General features: G+C 33.9%; 1 protein-coding gene across 4 annotated transcripts in view; it reads right to left on the reverse strand.

Annotated features, from left to right (window-relative positions):
* Positions 1-21844, reverse strand: part of LOC106869618 (neuronal acetylcholine receptor subunit alpha-5) — a 499717-nt gene that overhangs the window by 63182 nt on the left and 414691 nt on the right. The window lies entirely within an intron of this gene.

Genomic DNA, 21844 nt, shown 5'->3' on the forward strand with positions numbered 1-21844 from the left:
TTAAATAATTTTTCTATCTTTATATAATAAGTATTTCATATTAATTCATTTGGTACTTATTGTTGGTTGAGATATATATCTAATTATTGTTCTACTTACGATCTGACGAGTAGCTATATTTTTGAATAGAACTTATTTTCGATAATTTCAATTGATTTTAATCGATTTAAATTTCTTTTCTATTTAAAAATTGGTTATGAAACACGTGTAATCTTTTTATTATATTTATCTTATGATATTTACTTTACTTTATATTATACTCATTTATTGTGCTTTTAATTATTAATTTTTCTATATGTGTTAGTGGATTTTCATCGATGAGTTCTTGAAAATTGGTTATTTTCCCTAAAACTATATATTTTATATATACTTTATCTATAAGGCTCAATTTAATTTTAATTTTTTATAAATTGATTTTAATTGAGTTTTTTACCTGTAATTTTGGATTTTGTCCCTAATATTATTATATATATATATATATATATATATATATATATATATATATATATATATATATACATTATATATATAGCGGCGTACGTACAATTTGTCTCTTATATGTAAATATATATATATATATATATATATATATATATATATATATATATATATATATATATATATATATATATATATATATTTGTAGGACACTACTGTGGAATAGCATTAGATTTTGGGAACGATGATTGCATGTCACTGAGAAGGGAGACGGACGGAGAAGCTGGAAGTTTTGTAGATGGCTTACTCACGTCTCTGTCACATTTAAGATGGGGGTGAAATGACAGCAACAAGTAGTTAGAACATGGCTTCACACAAATCTAGTCTTTGTGGGTTTGGGGGGATCACTGTTTATGATTTTCTGACTGAAATGAATAATTCCTGGATAGAATGAAATATCCAACAGTGTTGGTAAAGAGGGCAGACGACTTTGAATTGCACGGCTAAATTTAATGGAAGGAGCTAATTGACATAAATTGCATAGAGGAGATTATTCTCAAGGTAAATGCATTTATTTGAGAATAAGTGAGAACAGTTGGAAATTAATTTGATTTCAGAGATTTGTGTTGCGTTGGAAGCGACATTTTCACAAATACAAAAGATTGTCGTAGATAGATTGACTGAAGAGTGGTAGGTTGAAAGAAAACTTATAGACACACTTTTTAGAGGAAAACATAATGCTCTGCTAAAATTTATGAAACTAGAATGCTTTCACATAGTCAGTTGCTCTATGACATCCTTGATTTTCCTCACAATCATCTAACAGACGTTGAGGTGCGTCTGCAAAACATCTAGGTACGTAAAGCAGATAGTTTTAGGCACATATGCTTTGGTCGTATTAGTGATATGAAAAAATCATAAAGGATGATAGCAGTGGTCACATATTAATTGCCTTGTAGAAATCAGGATTGAAGAAATCAGATATGAAGGATAGATTGGAGCTAAGGATAATCAGAAATTTAACCACCAATGTTAAATTGAAGTACGAGAGGATTTCGCTGCTTAACGTTGGGTAATGTGAGATATACTGCTTTGATTGCTTTGATCATATAGTGGCCAGATAATTTGATGGCTACTGAGACAGCGATGATTGGGTAGTGCTGAATTTGAAGGAAAGAAAGAGTTGAAGAAAGTTTAGATCTAAGAATAGGTTAGGACACTAACTGGTGTAGTCTGTGTTAGTGTGGGTAAAGTGTGAGAACGATGATTAATTGTGTGCATTAAAAACAAGCAGTAAATAGATTATTTAGTAGAGCATATCAACATTGTATCACATCTCTTGAAGCAAGAGGAAAATTAAGGGACTTTTCGTGTCTGGAATAGGATAGATATACTCGTCAGATAAAACCCCTCTGAAACATAATTGCAACAACATTATTGATCGAATATGGTCGAACACACAGAAAAAGGTTCGCGTACATCAGTAGAAGATGGGTGTTTATGCAAGCAAGATAATGTTAAAATAATACAGTATCGTTTATACAAGTGACACCATTTACAAAATTGACATCAAATTGCTGTGCCGAGAAAATATTGAGTGGTGCTTAGTCTCAGACAATTTATTCTCTCAGAGCATAATCATTTAATCTTCGTATGGATAAGTTTTGTTAAATTGGTAAAGGATTAGATAGCAATCACTTACATAAAATCTGAAGCAGCCTTCCTTCAAGTTAGACTAGTGCTATTGATAATAGTGGTACAATGAAGAACCTGTAATTTATCAGTGGCACGGAAAGCGACAATACCTTCACTATGCAAAGCCAATCTTCCATGCACTATGTTTTAAGGACAGAAGCCAGAAAATAATGTACCATAACAAAACGCTACAACCTTTCTGCTCTTTATTTGGCTCTAGTAGAAGAAAAATATATAAGTTAAAGTTTAAAGTTACGTTTAAAATTACGTTAAATTGTGTATACTGCAGTGAAACTGAGACTATGTTTGTTACTCACTCACTAGACTCGAAATCAAAAGTTTCTCTGACTGTTGAACAAATCTCTCCTCATATCTCAGGATTAACACTGAAATATGGTATACCACAGTGCTAAATATGTGATTTTATTTACAGAATTAATTCAATTAATGTATAGTATATTTTATATCTGTGTAAATGATCCTAATAAAATAGGTAGTGCTGGAAATGTAATGCAAAATATTAAATTATATATTTTATTTCATATTAAAACATCAGTCAGCTCAATCGTAATCATTAAAACAGTTGCGCTATTACAAACAATTATGTTGTTGATTATCTTTTATTTCCTACTAAGCAGTGGCTTTAATATTTGGAATTTTAAATTCGAAAAATTATTTCCAATTTTAGTATCAATTTGTATGAACATAAAACGTCTAATTTAATTTTATCAATGTTTTAGTCATTTGGATATTAAATTTACAGCCTTATTGATTTATTTTTGATAAGACTTATTAACAATTGTAGTTTTAATACGATATGTCCCCAAAGACATGCCTTAAAGACAATATTTCCAATTTGTCAATGACAGATTCAAGGATGGATCCAAAACGTTTGAAGAATGAAATACTTGCTTTAAATATTTCGATTTAAACTTCGAAGATTAGATATCGAAGAGACAAACGATGGATTAGAGAGGATTGAAAAGGGTTTGAAGTGGAAAATAAATTTTGAAATAACTGTTAAAATGTTTTCTTAAAGATGATCTAAAGAAGATCTAGTAAATATGTGGAGTGGATTTCGAAAAATGCATAATAGTGCAAACATGTTCCCTAGAGTAGAGACCAGTCTAATATATTTAGTGTCAGCGAGTTCTATGTATTACAGTTCACTGTAGTATTAAAATAAGAGATGAAGAGAGAACAACTTTGTGGTAGATTAATGTTTGTTATGTTGCTTTGTGCATATATCTAAAATGTGTCAGCAGTAAAGGATATTTACAGTGCATAAAAGATTAGAAGCTATGTAAACAGAAACAGAAGAATTTTGTTGATCTGAAAAGAAAATCTCTTCTTTTTTTCGCTATATGTTGGATGAAGGTACTTCACGATAAGATATCATGGACTTTACTATGATATAAATACTATAAGCAGAAAAAAAAAACAGAACTAGGCACTACATTTTACAAATGGCTTTACACATGCTAAAACTATCTCTCTAACAAACTCTGTTTTGTCGGTATGGATCTAATTGTCTATGTGTGTGTGTTTGTGTGTGTTTGTGGAAGTGTGTATACTTGTGTGTTTGTACATGGAACAGTATATATGTATGTGTTTCAGTCTATATTTGTAAGTACAATCGGTGTTAGCGGATGTTGGAAAACTCTTGCAGAGCTAAATCTCTTTCCCTATATTCAGTCTAAATTGAACCATATTCGATCACAAACGCATGTGATTAAAATCTAACAATAGTAAAGGATGTGTTACTTCTTTCTGAAGCACATGAAGATAATCTAATAGAGGTTACGAGGTATTAAGATAAAGAGACAAATAAATAGATAGATAGAGATTGATAGATAGATAAATAGAGAGAGAGAGAGAGAAAGAATTCTGGGATTACATAGCCTGCTGGCCCCATGTACTTCAGCTGTAGTTTGTTTGTGGGCTGATAGATAGATAGATAGATAGATAGATAGATAGATAGATAGATAAGATAGATAGATAGATAGATAGATAGAAGACAGACAGACGGATAGATAGATAGGTAAATAGATAGATAGATAGATAGATAGATAGTTAGATAGGTAGGTAGAAGACAGACAGATAGATAGATAGATAGATATAGATAGATAGATAGATAGATAGATAGATAGATAGATAGATAGATAGATAGATAAATAGATAGATAGATAGATAGATAGATAGATAGATAGATAGATAGATAGATTGACAGGAGAGATACAGCGGGAGAGAAAGATATGTAAATATTAAAAGAATTTACGTAAGAGAAACAATAGAGAATACAGACGGATGACCACAAAATACATGCAGAGATGCATACGCGCACATACACGCAAGATTTATAAGTATTCAAATTTTCCTTTGTGTGGTGTGTTAGACCCATTCTTTGAATTTGTTTAATTCACATAGACATATTTATTAAATCATTGTGCACTCTCAGTGATTGAATATCTCACTTAGATTAATTAAATCTGTACTGCATAGGTTCCTGTGCGTCTATCTCTTGCATAGTTTCTAGTATGGTTCTAAATGTCCCAAATTAAATTCACTACGGTAGTTATTATTTTCGCTCATACACAAAATGATCATTCCGTTGTTTTTAACATTTCTGGTTGATTTATATGCAAACCAGACATAATGACATCAGTTGCTATATATCGTGTGATTAAACGAATAATTGTCTTACGATTAACCGCTACTGCCAAAATGAATGATCACTGAAATGCCTATATGCCCTGCTAAGTAACTTGTAGTTAATATTCTATATATATTTTTTACGCAGAATATTTAAGGTCCATTTTTCTCGTCTGTTTCATTCATAAAATCATAACTTCAAACCCCGAGTGTACACTGAGCTGATGCATATTTTCAGAAGCTGAATATCGCGATTAGATTAATGGAACTTGCACTGCCTAAATTCATGTATGGATGTGTAGTGTTCTACGAAGTACACACACACACACACACACACACACACACACTAATAGGCGCATAAACAGAAATGTAAACAGATCTATACATACACGCCCATATATATATATATATATATATATATATATACCGTACCGTGTAATGGGACGTGTATATACTGAGATAGAAATAAATACATACAGACGCATTGATAAGAAGAAATTGCTGCTACTTGAAATTATAAATATACAATCAGATTCCTAAACTGAAAAAAATATAGCTATTTACCTCTATCGTAGTCTGTTACTTGTCTGTTAACCTATACATTTCTGAATTTCTGGCAAGATTAAATTAGGAAACATTTACCTGATTGATTCTTAACAGTTACTTTTTGAATTTATTTATATTCATCTTACCATTGTTATTGACGAAAGTTATCTGCATATATGCTTTCATTTTCATATATCAATTCCTATCAGTTTAAAAAATTGTAGTTATTTAACAAATCAATATACATTCACTCGACATTGTTTCCTCTGGGAATCGAAACCGCGACCCTACAACCGCGAGTCCGCTGCCATAACCATTGGGCCATTATATATATATATATACATATATATATATATATATATATATATATATATATATATATATATATATATGTGTGTGTGTGTGTGTGTGAGTGTGTGTGTGTATGTATATATACATATACATGCATATACATACATGTATATACATACATACATACATACACACATATATTTATATCTTTTTTATGGGTTTCAGCCAGAGGCTGAGGCCATGCTGGTGCAATGCCTTTACTGCATCCGGGCATTTTTCTCGTGTTGATTCTGGTTAAGTAGCGAATTGGACGTTAATGCTCTTCTTTGTGCATCCTACAGTATTGTGGGTTCATCTGATATTGCAGATAAAAAACTGACTAGGCGTTTTTTGAAGACTTGTATGTCTACACCTTACAGATCCCTGATGTTCTGTGATAGGGCATTAAAAAATTGTGATCTCTTGAATCCCAAGTTTTTTACAATATTTGGTTCGTATCCTCGATGGAGAAGATGGGATCTTTGGTACCGTGCAATACCGTCCAGTTCGATTCCGAAATTCGGTGCTAGACCCTCCATTATTTTCCATATGTAAAGCACTGCATATCTATCACGTCTCCTCTCCAGGGTGTAGAGTCCCAGTACCTTCAACCTCTCCCAATTGCACATATGTTTTACTGAGTCTATCTTTTTTGTGTAGTGGCGCTGGATCGCCTCTAGTTCGGCAATTAGTTCTACACTCTGTGGGGACCACAGTTGGGAGAACTAGTCCAGATAACTGAGGACAAATGTTCTCCAATGCAGAAGAATTGTGTTTCTGTTACTGGTCTTGAAGGATCTAAAGATCTAACCTGCCGTCCGCCTGCATTGTGTTGCCATCTGAGCAATGTGCACATGGAAAGTTGCATCCGTGCTCATGTGGATACCCAGGTCACGCACGGACACTAGCTCTGCGATTACATTGCCTGCTGGTCCCGTAAACTTTAGCTGTAGTTTGTTTGTGGGATGATAACGGAGTGCTTGAAAATTTGCGCCATTGAACTATATATTATACTCATCAGCCCATTTATATGTTGCATTCAGGTCATTCTGCAGTCTTAAGATGTCAGTGGGTTTCTTGACCGCTTGCGACATTTTTGTCTCATCGGCGTAGTTAGTGAGTGTGGTTGACTCTGTGGCTGAGGGCGTGTCCGAGAGAGCAAGCATAAACAGTAGTGGTCCCAGCACTGATCGCTGGGGGATTCCACTTAGGATTGGTGTCAGTTCAGAGAGAGAGAGAGAGAGAGAGAGAGAGAGAGAGAGCGCTATTTGCAGCGACAGCCTAACTTCTATTCTTCAGGAAATAATGTAGCCACTCTCCCAGTCTACCAGCGATACCAAGGTCGCGTAATTTGTGACATATTCCATGATCAACATTGGCAAAGTCGAGATATATCACGTCCACATTTGAATGGTTGAGCTGCTGTTTTAGTACCCAGTCAAAGTGCTGTAGTAGCTGTGTTAGGCAGCTCATTCCAAGCTGGACACTATGTTGCGTGTCTATAATCAAGTCAGTCTTTTTATGACAATGAGTTCCATGATCTTGCTGTCATGCAAGGTGAGAAAGATAGGCCTGTAGTTTATAGCATCTGCTCTGTTTCCTCCTTTGTGGACAGGGCAGATTATTCCTTCTTTTAACATTTGAGGAAATGTACCACATTCAAGGGAACTCTGGAAAAGCGCTTGCAGTGATTTTGCAAGAGCGTTCCTGCATGTCTTTAACAGATTTGCTGTTGCAGAATTTGGATTTATATCGTCAATAGCCGACAATACACTCTCTTCTGTAATGCCAATGTAATTGACGGTCGACTTTTTCTGTTGTAGGTTAGAAGTGTTGAAGAATTCATCATGTCTGCTTATTTTCATGTTTTGTAGCGGGGAGGTGAAAACACTTTGGAATTTTTTATTGAGTGCTTCACTTATCCACTTGGTGTTTGCAGTTAGTGAGACCTTTTCATCAAACAGTGGCCCTATCCTGTACGCACTGAGGCAGATTCTTTTGCGAACTTGTAGAAGGCTTTAGGGTTTCTTTTTATATTTTCCACTGCCCTGGCTTGTCTGTCTACCCTTTCCGTTTTATGGGATTCTGATTTTATTCTCAGTCTCTAACAGCGCCATTTTGAGATAGGGATTCTTGCTGTCATTAGGCTCCAGATCTTTATATTCTGTCTCACCAGGATTCTTGTATCTCGGGGAATAATCTTCTTATGTATGGTAGTTTTCTTCTCTGGGACAAACTTAATGTATATGGCTCGCTCCCATTATTGACATGAATGAATTTCATGTCAGTGTCTTGCTTAGACAGACTCTTAAGCCTCTTTTGCTGGAGTATCTCTTTGTTGATGGACTTCCAGTCAGACTTGTAAAAGTTCATCCATCAGTGTTGTATGATTCTTTAATTAGCTTTGGACCATATATTGACAGTTCTATCATGTTACGGTCTGAGTCGGTAGACGGTGATATGTTTATGTTGTGGTTAAGTTCCATGTTGTTCGTGAAGCAGAGATCCAGGATGTTGTTATTTCTGGTTGGGGAAAGTACGGACTTCTCCATGAACATCATTTTCGTAGGATCTACTAGAGATCCTGTCTGATTGCATTCTTTTCGTGTCAGGCCATTTAATGTTGGGGAAGTTGAAGTTGCCCACCAGAAGTACATTAAGGCATTGGTCTAGGTTTGTGAATACTTCTTTTATCGTTGTAAGTCATTCCTCAAACATGCTATCGTACTTTGAAGCATCGGATGGACGGTATAATATGCATATTATCACGTCAAGTTGCTGTCCATGTACTATGAGTGTGTCGCAAACCTCATTCGAATGCGACAGCTGTGTCAATGATGTGATATATTCACGCATGTACATCATAACTCCACCGTGTCTTCTCTCTATTTTGTCTGTGCGGAACAAAGTATACATTGGTATGTATACTTCATCATGTATGTCTGCAGACAGATTAGCCTCTGTGAGAGTAATGCAACATATAACTTGATTGCATGCAGACAGTTCTCCCAAGTATGCAATTGTGTTCATGCTGTTGTTCTGCAAGTGGCCTCTGATGTTCATCAGTAGAATTGGTGTGATGGACAATTCGGCGGCAGTGGTGGCCGTCTTTGGTCCATTACTTGTGGTGGTCATGTGTGTGGGAGTACATGATTTAATTTCGTTTGTAGCCCTGATAACTGCTGCGTTAACTTTTGTGCGATACTTAAAAAAATGTTGCTGTCTGGCTGCTACAGCTCGCACCGCAGCCGCGTATAGCTTGTTGGCAGTCTTTTTTGTTGGTATGCACAGGGGTGTGGACTTTCCTGGACGTGGGTGCCTATCCTGATTGCCGGGTGGAGAGTGGTAACTGCTGTGCATTCTATCTTGCCTTATTTTTAGGTGTACAAAGTGGCAGCGTGTCCCCTTCTCTCCATGTCAGCAGACTCCCTTTATGTAGAATATTCAGGTTCCGATTATGGGTTTAGCATTAGGTTCGAACCCTGCTGCATAAATTTTTTTTTTCTCTTCGAAGAAATCAACCCCAGAACTTTTACTTGTTATAGTCGAAGGAATCGATCCCCAGGACTTATTTGTTGTAACCTTGGTACTTAATCTATCGGTCACTTTTGCTGAACCGCTATGTGAAAGGGAATAAACACACCAGCATCGGTTGGCAAGCGATGGTGGGGGACAAACACAGACACAAAGATACACATACGTAAATACGTAAATACACACACACCACAGCTCAGATATATGGACAAGCTGAAGAGAGCAACCTCTCACCAGTCAATATTGCTAACAAAACTTTTCAACAAACAGCCTTAGAACGTAAAAAATGGAAACCGTCATGTCAAAATGGTTTAAGAGATTGCGTTTTAGTTAGTATTAACAGCCTCAGGGGTGCAACGCAAAGGGGAAACGCGGCTGCAAAGATACCGCCTGCACTGACCTGTAATCCTCATACATGCAACATCTGTGAGGGATTCTATGCACATCGTTGGTGGGACTTATATGTCACATTTGACTTAAGCATTATGACTGACAAAGAACATGTAGGCTGCCGGATCCACATACATCGAAACCGACTGGAGAGTCTTTGTATATATAAATAGATAGATGAATAGACAGACAAACAAACAAACAAACAGACAGACAGATAGATGGATCGATAGATTATCCCCGCAAGGCACGAAATTGTGTCTTCAATCCTTGCTGCTGTTTTAGTATACCTTACAATAATATACTCAAAGACTATTATGAGCAATATCTTTATCCTAACCATTTTTCCCTTTCGAATACTATAAAACCGTTTCCATATGAAAGACTTTCTACGCCGGTTATACTGAAAACGTCCACCAATTTTAGAGATAACCCAACTGAAATAATTCAAAGATAACATTGTTAGCTTTTGCCTTCTCCCTACTTTTGAAATGAATGTAATTTATGAGTCGGCGAGAGAACTTTTACGCCGTCGATCGACATGCTAGAAATAACATACACATGTCCCTTGAAATACACTGTACTATCATAAGAAAGGATACAGTAAACAGAATAATCTGAAAGGCTGGATGAACGCCTTTAATCGTGGATCAGTCTCGAGGGACCTAAACAACAACAACTGCATTAATTTAAAACACAATGCTTTCTAAAGTGAAATGCTATATTGTATACTTTTAATATACAATACAATGAATCGCGAGATGTAATGCTACGTTAGAACATTTCTATTCAAAATAAACTCCATACCAATGGAAATTATACTATAATTTTACTGTTTGTATTTATTTAAAATAAAATAAATTTTATATGAATGGTGATTAAACAATCTGAATTGTTTCACATTCGTATTCAATGAAACGATGACAAATTAAATACTAGAGTGGAGAATTATTGTTGTATACATAATAAGTTTTAGAAAGTGAAAACGAAAAACTGTTAAACGCCCCGGCATATGTAAATATATTCATTCTAGTTGCTGAATATGCATTCGCCTGAGAAAGCACTCAGTGGAACTGACAGGAACACAATAATATAGCCATTACGTACATACAGACGTACATGGCCTCTCCACCACACACTGAAATATATATTTTCTGTCTAGCTCTTCAAATAAGAAAGATTTTAGCTATTTACAAGATTAAAAGTATAACTTATTCATTAATGCAATGATGGTCATGTTTTCACCCCATTTTTGAACAACATTGACGTGTATAAAAATTAAAGATATGATATTTCATTATTTCCTGGTGTTCAATTTTGTTTATTTTATACAACTCATTCCCACCTACATAACTATTTATAGTGGATTTCTTGATCTTCCGTGATCGAAATTGTTAAATAAGCCATATTATACTTTTCACCGGGTATCCTGTCAGCGAGCTCAAACAAGGTATTTTGAAGTAAAATTTCCAACACAGAAATCTACCTGATATATATTTGATCTCGCGATATATATGATTCGTCAGCTGCACATTTTACGTCTACGACATAAAACAACTTTGAATAGAGTCAACATCATGAGCCAATGATCGAGCCTATTTGCAGTTGCTTAATCTGCTAGAAATATGTCAAATATATTTCCATCCAAAGGAAATGGAGTTATAAGAGCTGAAGTATATTTGAAAGTAAATTTGCTGTACCATGTCTAAAAAATCATATTTGTAATATGTCTATATATAAAGTTCTGCAGGATCAGCGCTTACGGGCTTCCAAGAAACAACAACCTGCTTAATTCTCGAATGATATATTTTGTTCAATTTGACATAGTATGTTCCTTAATTATAATTTTATACATATTTTCATAATTTACAGGAGTAAAAAGGCGAAACGATTTCTTTCTTTCCAACATAACTTGTGTGTTTATGATTTTATTAATATTAATATTGAATTTATTGAGTTGATAAGGGTAAGGCAAAAATCAATACTGGTTAAAAAGCCATAGGATTTATCGATTGTACATATATTTCCTGCATGCCTTCATTAACCTAAGATGAACGAAAACTTATTCGTAGCCTGTGGATTTTCATATCATACGTAATCAGGCAATGAAGTAAAGTCTACTCAGTCGAGTGAGTAACGAACATGCAACCATTCATTCATCGGCTCGTGCCATTCCACAATCACTGTATTGTGTTCATTGACCAGATACTGATCTCTCAACAGTCCAATCCACCTATTTGTTAGAGGAGATGGAGAGCACTGTAAATTGATAAGTCTTTCGATGAAGCCACGTTTATGAGTTTCTGAAGCCATTAACGGATATCTATAATCATGCATCGCCAACGAATGACACAAACAATCAACAAAAGAATATAAAATATATATATCTAATCTCTCAATTACATTGTCTCTATTATTGACTTTACAAACATTAGAATGGTCTCTTAGACAGGAACACGGTTTTTACATGATAATATAGCATAAGAATTTTGGTATAATGTGCTGATGAAGCAAAGACTTAAAAAGAATCAGGTGATGGCTGCAGATTTTCTAAGATATCAAAGTTTCCGTCATTAAAACCAAAGTATATTCAATGAACTTTATCTTCAGTCTAATAGTTCACTAAATTATCCTCAATTCATTACACATTGTATTGCAGTTCAACGTGAATTATATGCCCATTTATTAATCATGGAATAAGCCAGGTACGGTGTGCGAAATATAGTTAATTAAAGTCGATGTCGGCGTACTTTAAAGTTTGATTTACTGTAACAAACACTTCATACATTTGTCGAATTTCCTCAACTAATTGAATCATTCAATGCATTTTACCGTTTTGAATTGACAAGAAAATTTTGCTTATGAGATTGCTTTTCAGCGTGACTCAACGGCAGCTAGTAGAAGGTAAGTTCGAAGTGAAATGGTAAGATGAGACGACCATTCAATTACGTTAAAAATACTCGCGCTGTCCTATGCACATACCCGCTATATATATATATATATATATATATATATATATATATATATATATATATATATATATATATATATATATATATGTATGTATGTATGTATGTATCTATACATATATATATATATGTGTGTGTGTGTGTGTGCATGTATGTATATACATACATATATATATATATATATATATATATATATATATATGCTGCTGAGACCCTCTTCGTTCATGACTGACTATAGAATTGCACCTAGAAAGTTACCCTCCCAGGCACAAGTCCAGGCAAGGTTGTTTATGGTAGACCAGCAGTCGGCCATGAATACCGGCCTCCCGTCTCTACGCCATCAGTTTAATCCAAGGGAAAGGCAAAGGCCGATACAGCTTGGCACCAGTGACGTCGCAACTCATTTCTACAGTGTTGTGTTCTTACTCAAGAACACAACACGCAGCCCGGTCGGGGATTCGAACTCACAACCTCACGATCGTAAGCTCGACTGAATCCGGGCATTTATTATTATTATTATTATTATTATTATTATTATTATTATTATTATTATTATTATTATCATTATTATTATTGCTGGTAGTAGTAGTATATAGGTATTTGCTCTGAAGACTATGGGATTCAGTGTCCCTATATGTTCTACACCATTTCTGTTATATTCGCCATAAAAATGGGACCCGTTCACATTTCTTATTGTAAATTTTCTTTTAGCACTTTTTTCATTTGTTATTATTCTTTTTGGGATGATCCATGAAATGCACGGTCCTCTGGATTATAAAATAAACGAGGAGTTGACCACATTTTATTTAAACACACATAAACGAAACTTTGCTAAATGATCGGTTGTGTTGAACTTACACCGAAAACAAAGGGAAAAAAAGCTTCTGGTTAGATGCAAATATCAAACACGTGAATTCATTAGGAAACGTTTTCCCAAATGAGGAAGTGGTTCAAAAATATCCTGGACAAGAAGATTCCAGAGGGCATTGTAAGGGGTCCGCCAATCGATTCCCTCTGGATAAGTGTTACCTATTTCGTATCCTTCGTTTCTTCTTATCCTCCTAACATGGCCATTCTAAGAACGGGAGGAACATGTGGCCCGGGATTAACATTGAAACATAAACACCTGATCAACGACGTATTTTACAATGTCCAGTTGTCATAACCAACAACATTAATAGAATATCCGTCATATACTTGCTCGCCTTCCTTCGGTGATGCCTCGATACGAACTGTGTGGCCTGATTTCTTTGGCCAGCTAAATACATCCCTTAGAACATCTCATTCGTTAATACAGGCGAGTGTAGGTGGATGAATGGAATAGCATCTTGGACGCACACAACGATTGTATGGATGAAGCCGATAGGAGAAGGTTGAAAGTTTTGCAACCAACTCAGACTGTTCAGATTGTTTGACAAATATTGCCTGAATTTTTATAAGACTAATACACAATGACATGATTACTGGCAAGTGAATTCATATTTCTCGATACAGTAAACTTCGAGGAAATGGAGTAATTAATTAAATAGAAATTGAGAAATTCCATCACCAACAGTTTTGTGTCATGTGCATCCTAGCGAAATTACGGTTTCCTTAGTTTATCATCACTCTGTTCATGGTTTACAGGTAATTGCCAAATCAACTATTTTCTTACCATTGATTTAACATGACGTTATTTAGCCTTATTTTTAGCTTAGAATTCAGCATCTTTATAATTTCTGTTATTTGTTTCACTTTCTCGTCTTAACTATCTCTCATTTCAGCCACTGTTTAGTATTTACTGACTCCCTTTAACACACACAAGAGATTTCTGTTCGTGGTTCCTTGCAGTTTGTATTAATTTTATATTATTCTGCTCCAGATATTTGTGTAGTCCTACCGTGGACATTTCATGATAGTTTTCTAATTGTCCAAGAGCCGTCATCTATTACCGCAGTAAATAGCGATGGTATATATCAGTTTTTAAAGAGAGTATTTTAAATGTGGTCATTATTTCCTAGTTTTTTTGTTTTCTCGGGTCATAGTTAAGGAGTTTGACTAACGCCTTCAGGGCGATGCTTCATTATGGTTCTATTGCATTGACTGAAACAAATAAGAGATAAAAGTTATATATAATTTTATACAAATATTTATAAGATACCCATTATAACGTATGGCCTTTCCATATCGTGTAAATCTACAAGCCATAATATTCACTCAATACAAATATATATTTGTGTAAATTGATATTTGCTCGATAATAGCATTCACATCACTGAGTACAGCTTACGTAGCTTCTCTTTGTCGTTTACAGTCTGGTAGTATCCATTTTCTCCAGTTAATAATAGTATTTGATTTGTTGTAAAATAGACAAATATATACGGAGAATTATGTTTCTCTCAAATGTTATGTAGCAATATATAATTCATTTCCTATGTAATACAAATTCAGTTAATTGGTAGGAAATCTGCAATTTTATCTACTTACAAACCTATCAAACTTTTATTAACTTTTAACAGACACTATATCTATCTATCTATCTATCTATCTATCTATCTATCTATCTATCTATCTATCTATCTATCTACTCATACACACACACACACACACACACACACACACACACACACAAACACACACATACACACACACACACACACACAAACACACACACACACACACACACACACACACACACACACGTATATATATATATATATATATATATATATACGTTTGTATGTCTATATAAATGTACTTATTTTTACATATAACCATGTATAAATACATTGAAGCATTCACTGAAGAACGAATTACAGTAGAGCACTATCTATACTTTATTTTTACACCGTTATTTTCACGTTTCGGCTTTGTAGGACTGTTTTCACCTTTGTAGGACTGTCTGATATAAACAACTAATGCAAAGCTTTAGATTGTTAACCTTTTCCCTGTAAATAGCTTTATATATATATATATATATATATATATATATATATATATATATATATATATATATTTATGCACACGGTGGTAACGGGGTGATGAAAAGATCCTGGCTTTGGTTAAAAGAAAATGCAGGAGAATCAGTTCAATATGATTTTGTTCATTATATTCTCCTTATCAAAAATCGAGTGGAATTCACAAAACTTCAAACGAGCTGAAAGTCTACACCAATATAGCGATGGAAGAATGAGATTGGACCCTGTATCAGCTAATCAGCCCTAGTGTTCTATTGAGAATGAGAGTGACTGGTATAAGAAAATATGAATAGCATCAATGCTTTACACAATGTGTACCTGGGAATTATTTACTACATCTTCATGTCCAACAAATCGTCAAATGAAAGCTATCACAGAAAACAACTTGCAACAGTGTGGTCCTTGAAATAAAAGTTGGTAACTCAGCTGGCTAGGCTACGCCCTTAGAGTATACTAAAGGCATGTGCCCCATATAGGAAGTCCTGACAGCCAATAAATACGTTGCATGGAAGAGTTGACGTCAACTGAAAAACATGCTCAAGTTGAGAAGCGGGCTGAGAATCATGTACACGCACACTCACACGTAAACATACTTGCGAACTCACACTCATTTGTAAACATATAGACAAGAGCTTGTGTGTATGTGTTTGAGTGTACATGCTCGCTGCACAGCCTTCTGGTTATGGTGTTGGATAAATCATTGTAAGTTCGTGACTTTGATTTCCAAATCGGGCGGTACATTTGGTTCTTGATCAAACACTCCACTTCAGGTTGCTCTAACAGACTCAGTTAAAATTAATGGTGGCACTACGTAAGGGATAACGGGTTAACCCAATGACAGGCTGGCTTCTAGTTCAAGGGTATCTTATAAGTTAAGGCAGGGTATCATCGAAATTTTATTTTCGAAATATAAAACAAAAAGATAATATACTTTACTGCATTTTTTATATTTTCCAAAAAATTTCAATTAAGCGTTTTTAGTTGAACTAATAACACCTGTTGTTGATTTCAGATTTTAAACACCGAAAGGGCGCATTTGTCTATGGAAAAAAATCCCAATTCATCGGGCTTTTCAACTCAAGGTTGTTACTTTGTAAACCTTTCCTTATGAACATTTAGCACACAGAACGCTGTTGTGAGATGTTTTCAGTCAGTTTAGTAATATTATTATTCTCATCTGGAAAGGTTAGAATCTAAATCTGTAGAACAACGCTTTAATTATGTTGCCTTAAAATCTAAGTTCAAATCTACGTCCTTTCGGTTAGTCGATAAAAGAAGTAGTAACAATACACTAGGATCTGCTTAACCAACAGTACCTGTCCATATTTTCTTTTATCCTTGTGTCAATATTAATATTATCTTTAACTAATGCTGTAAATATATGGATAATTCACGTATTACACAAATGCATTTGGACGAATGCTACCTTGGTTGCTATATTCACAGTGTTTTGGTGCTTGTTCAATACCACATAAAACAGTAAAATGTAAGTTATACTGAAACACATTTCGTAGGAATTATCCGACATATCGACTGATTATTGATTATTAATATTAGAGTTCTGACTAAGGATGGCAGAATCGTTAGCACGCCGGGTAAAATGTTTAGCAATATTTCATCTGTCTTTCCATTTTGAGTTCAAATTCCGCTGAGATCGACTTTGCCTTTCATCCATTCGTGGACAATAAAATAGGTACCAGTAGAGCACTTAAGCCGATATAATCGACTTAACTTTCTCATGAAATTTCTGGGCTTGTGCCAAAGATTGAAATCAGTATTAGAGTTCTTACTACAGCTTTTTTTTAATATATATTTCAGTTTTTTCAATGGACTATATTAATAATTTCTATTGTCACTGATTAAAACTTTATTATATTATCAATTGCTGCGTCTTGCTAATACTTCTATGGTAGAACGTATATTCTTTTATTTTACTCATAATCTCAAAGTAGCATCAATAAACTTCATACTTGAAATGTATATATTTATGTGTGTATGTGTGTGTGTGTGTGTGTGTCCGTGTGTGTGTGTGTGTGTGTGTGTGTGTATGTTGTGTATGTGTGTGTGTGTGCGTGTGTGTGTGTGTGTGGACGTGTGTGTGTGTGTGTTAATAACCAACGGAAAATGGTTTTCGCTATATAAAGATGAATAGTATTAGATAAAATCAGTGAAAATGTTATATATATATATATATATATATTATATATATATATATATATAGCAAATAGCATATTTAATAAATCTATTGTTTCTATCACAATATTACGCAAAATTACATATTAGTTTTAACTATTGCAATATATTAAGATTACTAAAAATAGTACAATTTCTTCAAAGTGAAATAGTTTCAGAAATCCACATTATGTTTCTTAGACGTTAATATGATATCGGTATTAGAAATGTAGGACAGTATATAATACGTTAAGTTATTTCATGGTAAACTTATAAAATACTTCGATTTTGGATTTGGTTTGCAAGATTTTTTATGTGATTTCGTGTGTTGAAGCATATTCTGTTGTGTCTGGGGAGAGTCATTTTCTTATTGTGCCTCAAAATTTAACAGACGGGTAGGTACATAGCGTATATGAACAGACAACTACATACGCAAATAGAGACTGAAACACATGGCCACATACACACACACACTTGTCCACACATATAAAGATGTACACCCATACAAACAAACATGGTACATAGCAGCAAAACATACACACACACACACACACACACACACTCAGACATGCACACACAAGGAGACAGATGTACATACATACATATACACACATGCACACACATACATAAAAAGAAAAACAAATGCAGAATACATACATACATACATGCAAACACACACATATATGCATATACACATACACACACATACATACATACATGCCAACACACACACAGAGATACATACACACACATGCACACATACATCATACATGCATGCATATATACACACACATGCGCAAAAACAAACAAAAGCAAAAACAGAACGTAGCGTAAATAACGGACAGAGTCAAGACTATTGAAAAGGTTGCAAGACGCAACGAAAATTTTAGGAAAATAAAAATAAGAAATAAGTGGAAATTTTAACGGTGAGTGTGTTAAATTTTAAGGCACGAAAAGAAAATGACTCTCCCCAGACACAACAGATTATAAAATACTGTATCATCATATGGTGTACTATAGCATATAATATAGTAATGCATTAAAAACTAAATATTACATGTCATTATTTCAGTGCTATAAGTATGATATAGTGAGATGTCATCTATGCTAGTATTCCACAATGCAATAATAATTGACAATATCGTAACGTTTTATACTAATACGTAGTATATTATACTTTTGTATATATTATAAATACGATAATATATAACTACATGCACATTAGAATATATATATATATATATATATATATATCAAACAATAAGCAACACAGATTTCAAAAGTGATTGCAGTACGCACGTTTCATGCTAGACTCCGCTATGTCAAGATGGACTTATATATTCTTCCTCACATTTGGATTTTATGTATGCTCTCTCCCACTTGGATTTAATATGTTGCCACATTTGTAATATGTCTTTTTTCTACATTTTCGTGCAGCTGAAGATTGCTCTTCATATTGCATTTAAGGTAATGCTCACATTACTTAAATAAATTGAAGTAGCATGAAACGTGCGTACTGCAATCACTTTTGAAATCCGTGTTGCTTATTGTTTGATTTTAATCACCCATCCTTTTGGGATGCGATATTCAGGTGCCTTCGCATAAGTACCATATTCAAGCCTTGAATCTATATATATATATATATATATATATATATATATATATGCGAGTAAAAATAAATACAAAAAAGGTGGGGTTTTTTGTATGATTGTGTATAGAGGAATATATTATTTTGCTTAAAAGAGTTCCAACACTGTCTGTTTTTTATGTTTTATTTATATTCCTGCAGAACTAATGTGGGGTATAGAATATGGAATATACAATATACAATATAAAATAAAATAAAATAAAAATGGATGGCACCATGAAAGAAAGTATTGAATGTAGATGAAATATTGAGTGTTCAATATAAAGGATCAAATATATAAATATATAAATATAAATATATATATATAAAGGCGACTCGAGTTTCAGGGCTATTTCCCTTCGTCATGGCCGGTATGACAGACTTTAACAGACTGTAATAAGTTGGCTGGTTTTCTGTCTTTTATACCAATTCCTTTGGACGGCAGCAGTGGGTGTTTGGCTATTTTTAGAATTGATGTTAAATCTATTTTTAGAAATGATGATATTTTAATTATATATATATATATATATATATATATATATATATGTCATATGAGTATATAATATATCTATATGTATACCCTGTGTAATATATTCATATATTCAACATTAACCATCCAAATTCCATTTTATCTATTACGATATTTATAAAAAAACATTGACAAATGGAGAATATTTCTAGAAGTTGCTCATCTGAAATTTTAGAAGAACATGGAGCTGGCAACAATAGAAGCTGCAGCAATACGCATAATGACAATATATGACAATATAAAGGATAACCTATGACAGTATCGGATGCTACATCTAATTAATTCTTTATTTGTTGATATTCCGTTTATTCATTTCCTCTGGGTTTCCAATATCTCCATTCGTCACGAATATTGTACTTTTGATCCAGACCTAGACTGTTTGATCTTCGAATCAAAACAGACGGAAGATTGATTTTTAACGTCTATTAGTTGTTAAGATAAGAAAACTTCTAAGGTTCTTTTAAAGATAATTGGCATGAAGTCTTTACTAAAATAAAACAAGCGCAATAATCATACATATCTTTGTGTCGTTATATAAGGGAACAACAAACATGCAAAGATTTGACATATGCTTATAATCATCTAATAGCTTATATAAACTGAAGAATAATATGATTTCATTATTAAAACGAACAAAAAAAAAACAATGAAAACGAAAAACAAAATCTGTATATAACACTATAATTTCTTTTTGTGTTTACCCTGAGTTATTTATTTAGCATAGTGTTAGAATCATGTCTGCAATGAATACGTTCCTCAAACTTTAGATTAAAAAAATGACATGTTATCATGATTCTGAATTGAAGGCGATGTTTAATAGATACTCAAAGCCATCATGCATTGATCATTGCCGAAGGAATGTAAATGATTAGAAAACAAAATGCCAAACTACAAGAAAACTAGTTTAAATAAAGTATACTAGAAATCAATGGATATTTTGTAAGACATGGATTTGTCTAGCTAAATTTGTTGTCTTGTTTTGCTTTCCAAGTGCACTACCGTGATAAGAACGTGTATATTTATGAAATGACTGCTTGGTATCATGGTGATAAATTGGGGAGAGGTTAGAGCCTCTGAGAGAATGCCTTACACTATTTGTTCCGACTCTCTCTGCTTTCATTTTACATCTCGCCAAAATCAACTTTGCCCTTTAGAATTTCCGGATCCATAAAAAACGTTGCCACACAGGGTAGTAGATTTGTGAATATATTGGAGGCCTTGTGATACGTATATTAGCTCTCTGCGCGCTGATGACAACACGTGCGATGGCACTGATACCAAGCTGTATTGGTCTTTAAAAAGCCTTTCTCTTGAAAATCACCGGCGGCGTAGAGGACAAATGTACATGCATGGATAAGGCTCTATATAAAATTTGTTAATACTCTATATAATATACGATCAGGCCAGCGCATATAGCTGCATGTACAATGCTTAATATGACTGGAGCAGTAACGTTTAGATGTATATCAGTATACGTTGTATCCATATACTTTGTATATATAGTTTAATTGTGTACGATTGAGCAAATGAATTTAATGATATGTGTAAATTTAATGTGATTAATAATAATCCAATGAATAAACAGAAAACTAGTAATTATCTATCTCCTATAGTAAAACTATTTGATATAATCTTATTTTTAGTTTAGAAAATTACTGGTATATTGTCCAAAATTTTTATTTAGGCTTATCTTGACATAACTAAAACACAGCTAGATGCATGCGTGCGCGCGCGTGCAACATGCACATATATATACGTACACGCGTACAAACGCAGACACGCATACATCTTATTTTAACTGTAGGCACTTTGTCTAGTATTGTGATATTCGCTGTAAATCTATATATAATTGCCAACTAATTGAATACCTGATATTCTATGTTTGTGTTCAAACATGCTTTAAAGTATATTAGCTACCGCAATTATATGGGATTTGAGAATCCTGATAAACAGAATTTAGAAGCTGTAGAAATTTCTAATAGAATCACGGTTTAACTTTGGCTTA

The sequence above is a fragment of the Octopus bimaculoides genome, chromosome 6, assembly GCF_046866305.1.
Source record: "Octopus bimaculoides isolate indiv1 chromosome 6, ASM4686630v1, whole genome shotgun sequence".
NCBI classification, from domain to species: domain Eukaryota; kingdom Metazoa; phylum Mollusca; class Cephalopoda; order Octopoda; family Octopodidae; genus Octopus; species Octopus bimaculoides.